Source organism: Somniosus microcephalus, unplaced genomic scaffold (genome assembly GCF_052327205.1).
Source record: "Somniosus microcephalus isolate GS21.2 unplaced genomic scaffold, FLI_Smic_1.0 scaffold59, whole genome shotgun sequence".
In the NCBI taxonomy this organism is placed as follows: Eukaryota; Metazoa; Chordata; class Chondrichthyes; order Squaliformes; family Somniosidae; genus Somniosus; species Somniosus microcephalus.
The window spans coordinates 490,044-505,744 of NW_028225246.1; the positions used below are offsets into that span (position 1 = coordinate 490,044).

General features: G+C 46.4%; 2 non-coding genes across 2 annotated transcripts; both read left to right on the forward strand.

The window, feature by feature from the left end:
* Nucleotides 1-1,644: 1,644 nt before the first annotated feature.
* trnal-aag (transfer RNA leucine (anticodon AAG)) lies at nt 1,645-1,726 on the forward strand. The gene has a single exon. It is a non-coding gene; the product is annotated as a tRNA-Leu (tRNA).
* Nucleotides 1,727-5,675: 3,949 nt separating this feature from the next.
* On the forward strand, nt 5,676-5,757 carry trnal-aag (transfer RNA leucine (anticodon AAG)). The gene has a single exon. It is a non-coding gene; the product is annotated as a tRNA-Leu (tRNA).
* The last annotated feature ends 9,944 nt before the right edge of the window (nt 5,758-15,701 follow it).

Here is a 15,701-nt window from a genome sequence, read left to right on the forward strand (position 1 = left end):
CGCCCCCCGTTGCTGTCACTCTCGCACCCACCATCTCTCCGTCGTTTCCCCGTTCGCCCTTCCAATCTTGCCGGTTCAACAGCACCTCCCATTTGTTCCTGTGCTGCAATCCAATTAATTTAACACCAGTATCTTTTTGTCAATCGAACCTATCCAGACAGCGAAAGTTACATTAAGACATGGTTAAGAGAAGATCCATTCTGCAAACGAAAAGGGTGGGGAGGGGATCTGGACTCTGACTTCAGGATGAGAGTCAGATGTGTTTTTCATACCATTAGTCTGGGGAAGTTGTGATTAGGAGGGCAAATTTTTCCTATTGTTCTCTTCTCTTAAATTATGATAAATTTCAGGCTCAGTGCGTCAGGTTTTGTTATCACAATTTATGCTTTACTTACAGCAACTTCCTTCTTGCAAAAAACACAAGAACCTGCAACACAACTTTCAAAACACTTTATTCGCACCAACATAAGCTGCAACTGCTGCAAACTTGGAGCAGCCTTGGCCTTACCCTTTCTCTCAACGCATTCCTGCAGCGCCGTGTCGCCAGCACCAGATGGTGCTCTTGGCCTTTACACAACAGGCAATACCTTCACACAAAACGGAACCCCGTTACACAACACGGAGAACCTTTACACAACAGCAAACACATTACTCAATAGCGGACATCTTTACAAAGCAGACAAAATCTCTAAACAACAGGGAAAATCTATAATCAGCAGCGATCATCTTTACACAGGAGGGAACAATTTTAGAAACAGGGAACTACAGGGAATTTCTTTGCACAGCAGAACGCACCTTCATGCAAGTCTCTCTCTTCATCTCAGTCTCCGTTTCCCTGGCTGTCTACCTCCCTCTCTGTTTCTCTCGCAGCCTCGGTTTTCCCTCAGTCTCTGTCTCTGCCTCGTGTTAATCGCTCTGTCTGTCTCTCTCTCTCTCTTTTGTTTCACCAGTGTCTTTCTCTGTCCCTCCATTTGTGTGGCCAGAAACACCCTTTCCGGATTCCTGTGTGTCATTTTGTGTGTGTCCCATTGTCGGTGTCGTAATACAGAGTGTCCTTGTGACATCGTGCAGCCATGTCAGCCTGCAAACACGGGTGCTGCGGGGTCCGGGTCTCTGGGCGGTTTCAGGGCCGTGCTATAGTTTTCAACACAGGCTGGATGCTGAAATTTGTCTCGCTAACACACAGCACTGTGGGGCATCGGAACCTAAGCACCAGCCGGGATTGTTTGTTAACCGACAGCAGAGTGTAGCAGCGGAAGCGTGCTGGTCCCATAACCCAGAGGTCGATTGATCGTAAGCCTTCTTCTGCTAGTTGCATTCTTATATACACCAACAATAAAATGCTCTATTGCTACCCCAATCAAACGCACTTAATTTTATCACACTTTACTTACACCAACTTCCTGCTTCCAACACACAACAGGGATAAATTTTGAATGAAATTTACAATGGGTGTGTTGCAGCAAACTTTTATTTATTAGCGTTGCCTTGTGAACACGTAGCTGCTTCTGATATAGTGGGTTGCATCAGAAGTGAGTTTGCCGTCCACGAATTTAATTTCCGTTTGTTTCCCCTGCTATTTACAAGACCAGGCCACATTTCAATCACCAGTCACTAGTTTCAGATTCCTTAGCGCACTGACGTGGTAGCGTGGCCGAGCGGTCTAAGGCGCTGGACTAAGGCTCCAGTCTCTTCGGGGGCGTGGGTTCGAATCCCACCGCTGCCAGATATTGCGACATTTATAAATTTCGTCGCTTCACCACCAGCAGTAAACCAGGCAGGCATGCCGGTTTTGGGTCACCGTTTCCTTCAGTTGCTATTGACAGGCTGATCCGAATCGCAGAATTTCCTCTGCTCCATAATTGGCCTGAACCCCGCACCGAACACTTCAAACACCGTCACCCAACCAACTGGATTCAGACCGTTCACTCACTCGTCCCCACACCTGCTGCCTCTCACTTATTCAGATGTACACCACGTTTACATTTTTCTTCCATTTCTTGCAATCTATCGACCGCGCCCCCCATTGCTGTCATCTCTCCGTCGTTTCCCCGTTCGCCCTTCCAATCTTGCCGGTTGAACAGCACCTCCCATTTGTTCCTGTGCTGCAATCCAATTAATTTAACACCAGTATCTTTTTGTCAATCGAACCTATCCAGACAGCGAAAGTTACATTAAGACATGGTTAAGAGAAGATCCATTCTGCAAAAGAAAAGGGTGGGGAGGGGATCTGGACTCTGACTTCAGGATGAGAGTCAGATGTGTTTTTCATACCATTAGTCTGGGGAAGTTGTGATTAGGAGGGCAAATTTTTCCTATTGTTCTCTTCTCTTAAATTATGATAAATTTCAGGCTCAGTGCGTCAGGTTTTGTTATCACAATTTATGCTTTACTTACAGCAACTTCCTTCTTGCAAAAAACACAAGAACCTGCAACACAACTTTCAAAACACTTTATTCGCACCAACATAAGCTGCAAATGCTGCAAACTTGGAGCAGCCTTGGCCTTACCCTTTCTCTCAACGCATTCCTGCAGCGCCGTGTCGCCAGCACCAGATGGTGCTCTTGGCCTTTACACAACAGGCAATACCTTCACACAAAACGGAAGCCCGTTACACAACACGGAGAACCTTTACACAACAGGAAACACATTACTCAATAGCGGACATCTTTACAAAGCAGACAAAATCTCTAAACAACAGGGAAAATCTACACACAGCAGCGATCATCTTTACACAGGAGGGAACAATTTTATATAACCGGGAACATCTTTACACTACAGGGAATTTCTTTGCACAGCAGAACGCACCTTCATGCAAGTCTCTCTCTTCATCTCAGTCTCCGTTTCCCTGGCTGTCTACCTCCCTCTCTGTTTCTCTCGCAGCCTCGGTTTTCCCTCAGTCTCTGTCTCTGCCTCGTGTTAATCGCTCTGTCTGTCTCTCTCTCTCTCTCTTTGGTTTCTTCAGTGTCTTTCTCTGTCCCTCCATTTGTGTGGCCAGAAACACCCTTTCCGGATTCCTGTGTGTCATTTTGTGTGTGTCCCATTGTCGGTGTCGTAATACAGAGTGTCCTTGTGACATCGTGCAGCCATGTCAGCCTGCAAACACGGGTGCTGCGGGGTCCGGGTCTCTGGGCGGTTTCAGGGCCATGCTATAGTTTTCAACACAGGCTGGATGCTGAAATTTGTCTCGCTAACACACAGCACTGTGGGGCATCGGAACCTAAGCACCAGCCGGGATTGTTTGCTAACCGACAGCAGAGTGTAGCAGCGGAAGCGTGCTGGTCCCATAACCCAGAGGTCGATTGATCGTAAGCCTTCTTCTGCTAGTTGCATTCTTATATACACCAACAATAAAATGCTCTATTGCTACCCCAATCCAACGCACTTAATTTTATCACACTTTACTTACACCAACTTCCTGCTTGCAACACACAAGAGGGATAAATTTTGAATGAAATTTACAATGGGTGTGTTGCAGCAAACTTTTATTTATTAGTGTTGCCTTGTGAACACGTAGCTGCTTCTGATATAGTGGGTTGCATCAGAAGTGAGTTTGCCGTCCACGAATTTAATTTCCTTTCGTTTCCCCTGCTATTTACAAGACCAGGCCACATTTCAATCACCAGTCACTAGTTTCAGATTCCTCAGCGCACTGACGTGGTAGCGTGGCCGAGCGGTCTAAGGCGCTGGATTAAGGCTCCAGTCTCTTCGGTGGCGTGGGTTCGAATCCCACCGCTGCCAGATATTGCGACATTTATAAATTTCGTCGCTTCACCACCAGCAGTAAACCAGGCAGGCATGCCGGTTTTGGGTCACCTTTTCCTTCAGTTGCTATTGACAGGCTGATCCGAATCGCAGAATTTCCTCTGCTCCATAATTGGCCCGAACCCCGCACCGAACACTGCAAACACCGTCACCCAACCAACTGGATTCAGACCGTTCACTCACTCGTCCCCACACCTGCTGCCTCTCACTTATTCAGATGTGCACCACGTTTACTCTTTCTTCCATTTCTTGCAATCTATCGACCGCGCCCCCCGTTGCTGTCACTCTCGCACCCACCATCTCTCCGTCGTTTCCCCGTTCGCCCTTCCAATCTTGCCGGTTCAACAGCACCTCCCATTTGTTCCTGTGCTGCAATCCAATTAATTTAACACCAGTATCTTTTTGTCAATCGAACCTATCCAGACAGCGAAAGTTACATTAAGACATGGTTAAGAGAAGATCCATTCTGCAAACGAAAAGGGTGGGGAGGGGATCTGGACTCTGACTTCAGGATGAGAGTCAGATGTGTTTTTCATACCATTAGTCTGGGGAAGTTGTGATTAGGAGGGCAAATTTTTCCTATTGTTCTCTTCTCTTAAATTATGATAAATTTCAGGCTCAGTGCGTCAGGTTTTGTTATCACAATTTATGCTTTACTTACAGCAACTTCCTTCTTGCAAAAAACACAAGAACCTGCAACACAACTTTCAAAACACTTTATTCGCACCAACATAAGCTGCAACTGCTGCAAACTTGGAGCAGCCTTGGCCTTACCCTTTCTCTCAACGCATTCCTGCAGCGCCGTGTCGCCAGCACCAGATGGTGCTCTTGGCCTTTACACAACAGGCAATACCTTCACACAAAACGGAACCCCGTTACACAACACGGAGAACCTTTACACAACAGCAAACACATTACTCAATAGCGGACATCTTTACAAAGCAGACAAAATCTCTAAACAACAGGGAAAATCTATAATCAGCAGCGATCATCTTTACACAGGAGGGAACAATTTTAGAAACAGGGAACTACAGGGAATTTCTTTGCACAGCAGAACGCACCTTCATGCAAGTCTCTCTCTTCATCTCAGTCTCCGTTTCCCTGGCTGTCTACCTCCCTCTCTGTTTCTCTCGCAGCCTCGGTTTTCCCTCAGTCTCTGTCTCTGCCTCGTGTTAATCGCTCTGTCTGTCTCTCTCTCTCTCTTTTGTTTCACCAGTGTCTTTCTCTGTCCCTCCATTTGTGTGGCCAGAAACACCCTTTCCGGATTCCTGTGTGTCATTTTGTGTGTGTCCCATTGTCGGTGTCGTAATACAGAGTGTCCTTGTGACATCGTGCAGCCATGTCAGCCTGCAAACACGGGTGCTGCGGGGTCCGGGTCTCTGGGCGGTTTCAGGGCCGTGCTATAGTTTTCAACACAGGCTGGATGCTGAAATTTGTCTCGCTAACACACAGCACTGTGGGGCATCGGAACCTAAGCACCAGCCGGGATTGTTTGTTAACCGACAGCAGAGTGTAGCAGCGGAAGCGTGCTGGTCCCATAACCCAGAGGTCGATTGATCGTAAGCCTTCTTCTGCTAGTTGCATTCTTATATACACCAACAATAAAATGCTCTATTGCTACCCCAATCAAACGCACTTAATTTTATCACACTTTACTTACACCAACTTCCTGCTTCCAACACACAACAGGGATAAATTTTGAATGAAATTTACAATGGGTGTGTTGCAGCAAACTTTTATTTATTAGCGTTGCCTTGTGAACACGTAGCTGCTTCTGATATAGTGGGTTGCATCAGAAGTGAGTTTGCCGTCCACGAATTTAATTTCCGTTTGTTTCCCCTGCTATTTACAAGACCAGGCCACATTTCAATCACCAGTCACTAGTTTCAGATTCCTTAGCGCACTGACGTGGTAGCGTGGCCGAGCGGTCTAAGGCGCTGGACTAAGGCTCCAGTCTCTTCGGGGGCGTGGGTTCGAATCCCACCGCTGCCAGATATTGCGACATTTATAAATTTCGTCGCTTCACCACCAGCAGTAAACCAGGCAGGCATGCCGGTTTTGGGTCACCTTTTCCTTCAGTTGCTATTGACAGGCTGATCCGAATCGCAGAATTTCCTCTGCTCCATAATTGGCCCGAACCCCGCACCGAACACTGCAAACACCGTCACCCAACCAACTGGATTCAGACCGTTCACTCACTCGTCCCCACACCTGCTGCCTCTCACTTATTCAGATGTGCACCACGTTTACTCTTTCTTCCATTTCTTGCAATCTATCGACCGCGCCCCCCGTTGCTGTCACTCTCGCACCCACCATCTCTCCGTCGTTTCCCCGTTCGCCCTTCCAATCTTGCCGGTTCAACAGCACCTCCCATTTGTTCCTGTGCTGCAATCCAATTAATTTAACACCAGTATCTTTTTGTCAATCGAACCTATCCAGACAGCGAAAGTTACATTAAGACATGGTTAAGAGAAGATCCATTCTGCAAACGAAAAGGGTGGGGAGGGGATCTGGACTCTGACTTCAGGATGAGAGTCAGATGTGTTTTTCATACCATTAGTCTGGGGAAGTTGTGATTAGGAGGGCAAATTTTTCCTATTGTTCTCTTCTCTTAAATTATGATAAATTTCAGGCTCAGTGCGTCAGGTTTTGTTATCACAATTTATGCTTTACTTACAGCAACTTCCTTCTTGCAAAAAACACAAGAACCTGCAACACAACTTTCAAAACACTTTATTCGCACCAACATAAGCTGCAAATGCTGCAAACTTGGCCTTACCCTTTCTCTCAACGCATTCCTGCAGCGCCGTGTCGCCAGCACCAGATGGTGCTCTTGGCCTTTACACAACAGGCAATACCTTCACACAAAACGGAACCCCGTTACACAACACGGAGAACCTTTACACAACAGGAAACACATTACTCAATAGCGGACATCTTTACAAAGCAGACAAAATCTCTAAACAACAGGGAAAATCTATACACAGCAGCGATCATCTTTACACAGGAGGGACCAATTTTATATAACAGGGAACATCTTTACACTACAGGGAATTTCTTTGCACAGCAGAACGCACCATCATGCAAGTCTCTCTTTTCATCTCAGTCTCCGTTTCCCTGGCTGTCTACCTCCCTCTCTGTTTCTCTCGCAGTCTCGGTTTTCCCTCAGTCTCTGTCTCTGCCTCGTGTTAATCGCTCTGTCTGTCTCTCTCTCTCTCTTTTGTTTCACCAGTGTCTTTCTCTGTCCCTCCATTTGTGTGGCCAGAAACACCCTTTCCGGATTCCTGTGTTTCATTTTGTGTGTGTCCCATTGTCGGTGTCGTAATACAGAGTGTCCTTGTGACATCGTGCAGCCATGTCAGCCTGCAAACACGCCTTGGGAGTTTTTGATTGGACAGTGTAGATGTAGCTTTACTCTGTATCTAACCAGCGTATGCACCTGCCCTGGGAGTATTTGTGGGGTCAGTGTAGAGGGAGCTTTACTCTGTATCGAACCCGTGCTGTACCTGCCCTGGGAGTGTTTGATGGGTCAGTGTAGAGGGAGCTTACCTCTGTATCTAACCCGTGCTGTACCTGCCCTGGGAGTGTTTGATGGGACAGTGTAGAGGGAGCTTTGCTATGTACCTAACCAGTGCTGTAACTGCACTGGGAGTATGAGATGGGACAATGTAGATGGAGATTTACTCTTTAACTACCATTTGCTGTACCTGCCCCGGGAGTGTTTGATGGGACAGCGTAGAGGGAGCGTTACTCTGTATCTAACTCGTGCTGCACCTGCCCGAGGACAGTTTGACGCGATTGTGTGGCGGTAGCTTTACTCTGTATCAAACCCGTGCTGTTCCTGCCCTGGGAGTGTTTCATGGTACAGTGTAGAGTGAGCTTTACTCTGTATCTAACCCGTGCTGTACCTGCCCTGGGAGTGTTTGATTTGACAATGTAGCGGGTGTTTTATTCTGTATCTATCCCGTGCTGTACCTGCCCTGGGAGTGTTTAATGGGAGAGTGTAGAGGGAGGTTTACTTTGCATCTAACCCGTGCTTTACCTGCCCTGGAAGTGTTTGATGGGAGAGTGTAGAGGGAGCTTTACTCTGTATCTAACCCGTGCTGTACCTGCCCTAGGAGTGTTTGATGGGACAGTGTAGAGGGAGGTTTACTTTGCATCTAACCCGTGCTTTACCTGCCCTGGAAGTGTTTGATGGGAGAGTGTAGAGGGAGCTTTACTCTGTATCTAACCCGTGCTGTACCTGCCCTAGGAGAGTCTAACGCGATTGTGTAGATCGTGATTTACTCTGTATCAAACATGTGATGTTCCTGCCCTGGGAGTGTTTGATGGGACAGTGTAGATGGAGCTTTACTCAGTATCTAACCCGTGCTGTACCTGCCCTGGGAGTGTTTAATGGGACAGTGTAGAGGGGGGTTTACTTTGTATCTAACACCGTTTTGGACCTGCAATGGAAATGCTTGATGAGATAGTGTCGAGGGAGTTTTACTCTGTATCTACCACATGCCATACGTGCCCTGGGAGTGTTTGATGGCACAGTGTAGAGGGAGATTTACTCTGTATCTAACCCGTGCTGTACCTCTCCTGTGAGTGTTTGATGGGGCAGTCTAGATGGAGCTTTACACTGCATCTAAACCGTGCTGTACCTGCCTTGGGACTGTTTGATGGGACAGTGTGGAGGGAGCTTTACTCTGTATCTATGCCGTGCTGTACCTGCCCTGGGATTGTTTCATGGATCAGTGCAGAGGGAGCTTTACACTGTGTCTAACCCGTGCTGTACCTGGACTTGGAATTTTTTATGGGACAGTGTTGAGGGAGCTGTACTCTGTATCTAACGCATGCTGTACCTGCCCTGGGAGTGCTTGAATAGACAGTGTAAATGGAGCTTTACTCCGTATCTATCCCGTGCTGTTCCTGCTCTGTGAGTGTTTGATGGGGCCGTGTAGATGGAGATTTACTCTGTATCGAACCCGGGCAGCACCTGCCCTGGTAGTGTTTGATGGGAATGTGTCGAGGGAGCTTTACTCTGTATCTAACCCATGCTGTACCTGCCCTAGCAGTGTTTGATGGGACAGTGTAGAGCGAGCTTTACTCTTTATCTAACCAGTGCTGGACAAGCCCTGGGAGTGTAGATGGAACAGTGCAGAGGGAACTTTACTCTGTATCTAACCCATGCTCTACCTGCCCTGGTAGTGTTTGGCGGGACAGTGTAGAGGGAGCTTTTCTCTCAATCTAACTGTTGAATCTGTGTGTTAATGGAGACACGGAATGCAGGAGTTGATTTAACAAGTGTTTACTGAACAAAGTCTGGAGGTGATCTAACTATACAAGACGCTATACAGGCTTATATACCCGAGTGGTCACTACCGGTACTACAGTACACAGGGGCTTCAAAAAAACATAGTTCCTCTTAAAGGTACATACACTACACTAACCTGTGCTGTACCTGCCCTGGGAGTATTTGATGGGACAGTGTTGAGGGAGCTTGACTCTGTAGCTGACCTGTGCTGTACCTGCTCTGGGAGTGTTTGATGGTACAGTGTAGAGGGAGCTTTACTCTGTATCTCATCTGTGCTGTACCTGCACTGGGAGTTTTTGATGGTACAGTGTAGAGGGAGCTTTACTCTGTATCTCATCTGTGCTGTACCTGCACTGGGAGTTTTTGATGGGTCAGTGTAGAGGGAGCTTAACTCTGTATCTAACCCGTGCTGTATCTGCCCTGGGTGTGTTTGGTGGGGCAATATAGATGGAGCTTTACTGAAAGGGTTAAAAGGGAGAAAGGGGCTCATTAGCTAAAAATAAGGGAATTAAGTAACTGAGAATGCATCCAACCATACAAAGAGTGTTTTGTACATGTCCCAGACGGAAGTATGTTGAAATGTGGTCAAATGGTCAAACTCTCAGTTACGAATTGTGTAAGGTAAACAAACCATTAGTTACTAATTAAGGAATGAGGTGAAGATAACGTATGGGGTCCTAAGACTAATGGAAACAGTTAGAATGTGCACACGGGTCGCAAGAATTTGCACCAAAGCCAACTTTCTGATGTAAGCCACGACTTAGAGCAAAAACTGAATAAAAGGCAAAGTCCACGGATAGGTGTTCCCCTGTTAACTTGTAATAAAATTGTGTTGAAGGTGCTTTCCAGATTCTGAGTGGGCTTTTGTGTTGCGTGACATACGGGCACCCACGGCTCCCCGTAACAACTTGGCGTAGTTGGCAGGACCTGCCAGTGGCTCCGGGAACATCGGGGGAAACCCAAGCAGTCCATTAATGGAACACCGCCACTTGAGATCAAAAGAATCTGAAAATAAGGGAGGAGTCCAGAACGTGCTTTACAGCATAAAGACAACCGGTGGGAAAAGGGAAGCAGAAAAACTGACTTACGGGGAAGTGCATGCATGAGTGTCAGGTACTCTTAGAGGGAGTGACTGATGGGTGAAAAGGACCGTTGTAAAAGTTACGAGGAACTGTAACTAAAATAGGGACACCAGATAGGTGGAAGCCATAAGCAGGAAAGAAAGTTGGGCAGAAGCTGGTTGATCGACAAGATCGGGTGACAGGGCATATCTCAGACACCCAGCCTGAGCCGAAATTAAGACGACAGTAGCCCCACGTGATGGCCAGGGGTTAAAAGGGCGTAGTGAACGTAAGCCGTGATCATGGGATTGTGAAGTCAGTCGAAACCCAAGAAAGAGGGATGGCGACCGCAAAGGTAACAGTGCCAGAGGCACGTAAGCAACTGAAGCCACTGAAAGAAGGAGTAAGATGTAAAACCCCCGATGAGGTACTTGTGGAAAAACATGGGAATATTAAAGAAAATGGAAAAACATGGGTTTGATGAAAACGCTAAAGAGCTATATCAAGAACAATGGTGGCAGGCAGAAAAAGGAAATAAAGAAGAAAAAGTGATAGTAGTATGTTTAGCCATAGGGAAAAGACGGGGAGAAAAGAAACAAAAATGGAAAGAGAGGTGTAAGGACCTACATAAAACAATGAAGGATAAGGAAGACCTAGAAAAACAACTGAAAGAACAAATACAGCAGTTAACACGGCAGGTAGAATTATTAAAGAAGCAGGTAGAGGCAGCCCAAGTAAAAAGTATGGCACAGCATTTATTGGAGGCCATTAATACAGGAGACCCTGAGGATAAATGGTCCTGGGTGGTTGAACGCAACCCGGAATTACCTCTAGGTCAGCCCCCTGCCTATCCCTCATTAGAAGAATTCAAATATAGTCAGGAAGAAAAGGAGGCAATAGAAGAAGCTAGGGTTGCCCCAGTCCGTCGTCGGCATGTGACAGTAAAAACTCCACCACCAGCCGAGGCAGGCGCAGACACAAAACCTACTGAAACCACCAGAATGGTGGAAGATCATAGGCCTTTTAACCCCATGGAGTTACAAATGGTTCTGGATCAATTGCCAGAACTGAAACCCACACGTGCTAATACGGAATTTTGGAAAAAACTGGAACAGATGATAATGGTCCATAACCTCCATGAGAAAGATGTCCACGTTATGGTAAGAGCAAAATTACCAGGGACATATTTGGAGCAACTGCCCGGAGACTATAGGGATGGGATATGGACGAAAAGTGATCAGGGAGAAAGGTCAAACCGCATTAGGCACTTTATGGCTCAGGTAAAAGAGAAACTGGGTGAAGGAGATAATAACTGGGGAATAATTTTAAGCTGAAGACAGGAGAAAGGGGAGTCAGTTGTGAAATATGTGAATGACAAGTACAGAATATTCAGGACTGGGACCATACCGAAGTCGGGATGATGAAGTATTCCTCCGAATTCTAAAAGAAGGATTAGGACCAGAACATCAGGAGGTTCTGAAATTAGGACTCCCAGTGGGAAAGGATTATGCCAAAGTAATTAAGTGGGCAGGAGAAATAGAAAATAAAAATAAGGATAGAGGGGCAAAAAAAGAGGGAAGAGTGGCGGCCGCATCAGGTACAGGAAGACAATGCTACGGATGCAGAAAAGAAGGCCACCAGGTTAAGGATTGCCCTAAGAAAAAGGAAACAGAAAGTGGAAGGAGGTCAGAAGAATGCAGGAATTGTGGAAGAAAGGGCCACACAAGGGAAATGTGTTGGGCTAAGGGGGGAGGTGCGGAAGGAAAAGCCCCTTGGCAGAAAACTGGAGCCCTAGGGAATAGCCCCTCGCAAGGATGGAGCGAGGACGAGGTAGTCCAGTTGGTGAGGAGAGCGATGCATTCAAAGTGAGGCTGGGCAACCCCCGGAGTTGGGACAGAGGCGCCATGAATGTATATTAATGGGCGGTTAGGGGGCAGGCAGCGCCAAATGTTAATAGATACAGGAGCCAAAGTATCGATAACCGACATTAAATTACCCACAAATAAGAATACAATAATAATTGGTGGAGTGGGGGATAGAAAATTGATAGGAAAACAAAGCGAGGTAGAAATGCTGGGAGGATTGGTGCCAGTGCAATTTTGGGTATGCCCCAACCCGGAAGGAACAATCCTAGGAATGGATATCCGAAGGGTGTTAGAAATAGTTTTAAGGCCTCGAGAACATTCAATCAGGTGGGAAAATGAGATGGGAAGGCCATGGCTGGGTCTTAAAGCACATGCCCGGGTGGCGGCAGCCACCCAAATGATGCAACAATGGGACAAAACCAATGCTGGGGAACTAATTTGTAGCCTATTCCCGGGAGTCTGGGCTAAGACTAAGCAAGATTGTGGTAGATTAAAAATGGATCCCATTGCTATACCAGGAGAAGAATAAAGGGCACATAAACAGTACCCTATAAAAAGGAAGCTGAGGAAGCAATCCAAGAAATAGTAAAGACGCTGGAAGAAACAGGTATAATAAAGCAAATTGAGTCAACCACTAATAGTCCGGTATGGCCAGTTAAAAAGCCAGATGCATCACACTGAATGACGATAGATTATACCGCTTTAAACAAGGTAACACCCAAAATCGATCCCATAGTAAGCAACCCAAACACGATAATGTACGAGATACCTCCGGAAGCCAAAGTCTTTACAGTATTGGATATAGTGAATGGTTTTTGGAGTATACCAATTGATCAGACGGCCCAGAATAAATTAGCCTTTACAGTGGGCGGGAAACAATATACATGGACCCAATTGCCACAGGGATTCCACAATAGCCCTGCAATATTCCACAAGGCAATGGCACAAATTGTGGAAGGAATAGACTTGACTGCCGAAAGATTTACTATCCTCCAGTATGTAGATGATATACTATTAGCCTTGGAGAATATAACGGATCACCTGGTAACATTAGCCAAAACCTTGGGAGCCCTGCAGAAAACAGGATTGAAGGCATTGCCGGGGAAGGCCCAGGTGGCAAGGAAAGAGGTTCAATATCTTGGACATAGGGTTAGCCAAGGAAAAATAGTTAACATTTATACTGATAGTCGGTATGCCTTTGGGATAGTGCATGATTATATGACAGCATGGGCCAATCATGGATACATAGGGACCACCGGTGAACCAGTGAAGAATTTAGAATGGGTAAAAGCTCTACAGGAAGCAGTGGAATTACCCGAAGAAGTAACCATAATTAAAGTAAAAGCACATCAGTTCCTTAGAGGGGTATGGGATAAGGACATTGAAGGTAATCACCAGGCAGACGAGGCAGCAAATTTGGCTGCACATGAAATCACAGAAATCACAGAAACCACACAGTGCAGATAGAGGCCATTTCGGCCCATCGAGCCTGCACCGACACATATCCCACCCGATCCCCGTAACCCCTACACCAATACATATCCCACCCTATCCCCGTAACCCCACGTATTTAATCCCCCTAACACTAAGGGTCAATTTATCATAGCCAATCAACCTAACCCGCACATCTTTGGACTGTGGGAGGAAACCGGAGCACCCGGAGTAAACCCACGCAAACACGGGGAGAATGTGCAAACTCCACACAGACAGTCGCCTGAGGCTGGATTCGAACCCGGGTCCCTGGCGCTGTGAGGCAACAGTGCTAACCACTATGCCACCGTGCTGCCCACTATGCCACCGTGCTACCAACCAGAACAGCAAATGGCTAGCCTGCAGACAGTGAAAGGTACAATAGATATAGCCCAGGTCCAAAAAGAAGAAAGTAAGGGTGAAAAGGAAATCTGGCATAAAAAGGGGTTAGGTGCACGGTGGGGAGGTCCATATGAGATTGCATACAAAACATTAACCAGTGTATGTATCAAAGAAAAAGGAGGGACCAGTTGGAAACACTGGACCCAGGTGAAACCAGTAACCTTAAATCCGCAGGAACCGGAGGACCCAGAGACATAAGGGTCAAATAATGTGTTTAACACTAAAAAGCCCCATTCCACCCTCTCCTCTCGGGGAAAGAGCTCAGAAGATGACCCGACCTCGGTTTAAATTACAGATAAACATGGATCCAGTGAGATGGATTATTATAACGACTCTGATGCTAACACTTGTAAGTCCAAATAACGGGCTGGAAGAAATGGACAGCAAGTTAAGATCCCCTAGTGGAGACTCCACGAGGAACTGTTACAGCACCACAACCAACAACAACAGGGATCACACCACAAGAAGTAACCCTAAAACCAACAATACCCCCAATCACAATGACACCTGAAGAACAAAGGTGTCCGAAATTGACGCCTGGGCCCAAAAATGGACTGGTGTTATTTACCAAGGGAGAGCAATTGTATGATAATGTGAGACATGAAATTGTACCGGTACTAATGAACTTAACCATGCTACAATGGCCAGGATATTGTGAAAGATTTACTAAAGTTAGAAAATTATATGCATATATGGTAAGGGATGTAATTAACCAAGCTGCTGATGCAACAGGGGCTACTAGTTTCAGGGGACATGCTGCATCCACCAAAGAATTAAGAGGGGCTTAGGAAATGATGTACTCATGGGAATAAATACGGGACGTCATTCATTAATGCCCTAGATATATAAGGAGTCCAGAGTAGTGTGGAACAATTAAAAAGGGTAATACAACAGATTTTAGAGAAAGAAACCGGTTTGGTCCAACAAGAATCAGAGTTGGGAGGACATACGATAAGGAAATTACTCAAAGGAATCAAAGTTGAAGAAGACCATGCCAGCACTATCAACAAATTAAGCCATAGAGATGAGTAACAGGCAAAAATGATGTAGGGAGAGGCTCATGCCATGCCTGTGGCCAATGGACCACCGGACGGTTAAGACATAATCTGGCACAGATACAGCGGGGTGAGGTACCAGACTGGATTAACAGCACACAGCTCTATGGCCTGAGCCAGAATCCAGGCCCTCTCAGTGCTTGTACCCTCAAGGGGATGACTAGAGTATATCCAGTGTGCAAAAATGCGAAGCAGAAGTGACAGCAATGATTGGCATGGTACTCATGATACCAATGGTGAGACTAGACATGGCTCCACACCCACGATACCAGGTAACAAACATAGGCCCAGTGAAGGGTGAGACGTACCTCCGATACTATCCAATTGATACCTATGCCATCAGGAAGAATGGTACTGTAAGAGGAGTCTCCCTAAACGGATGCCATGGGAGAGGTATGCTTACGATACACCCACATCCGGTAGGAGAAGGCCCTAAGGATGAGTGCAGCAACAATAAGACAGAGAGGTACATGTTGGAAGTTTCACATGTCAGTCACCATTACACCCGCTTGGGATATAGAGGCAGAGGGGAGTATTGTATAGCCACCACAGAGGCTGAGTACCAAGATAGTAACCTTGTATGTGTGATCACAATGCCTAACTTCTGCTTCACACCAAAGATCCAGATTGGTGTATGTGCACTCAAGGGAAGAAATGAAACTAAATGTGCCAGATAGTTTAATGGACGAATTGGTCAATTATGAAGACCCGGTGGGGGCTCCGATAACTCGCCTGCAAGAGGATATGCAAGAGATAAAAGAGGGCTTAAGTAAAATGGTGAAAC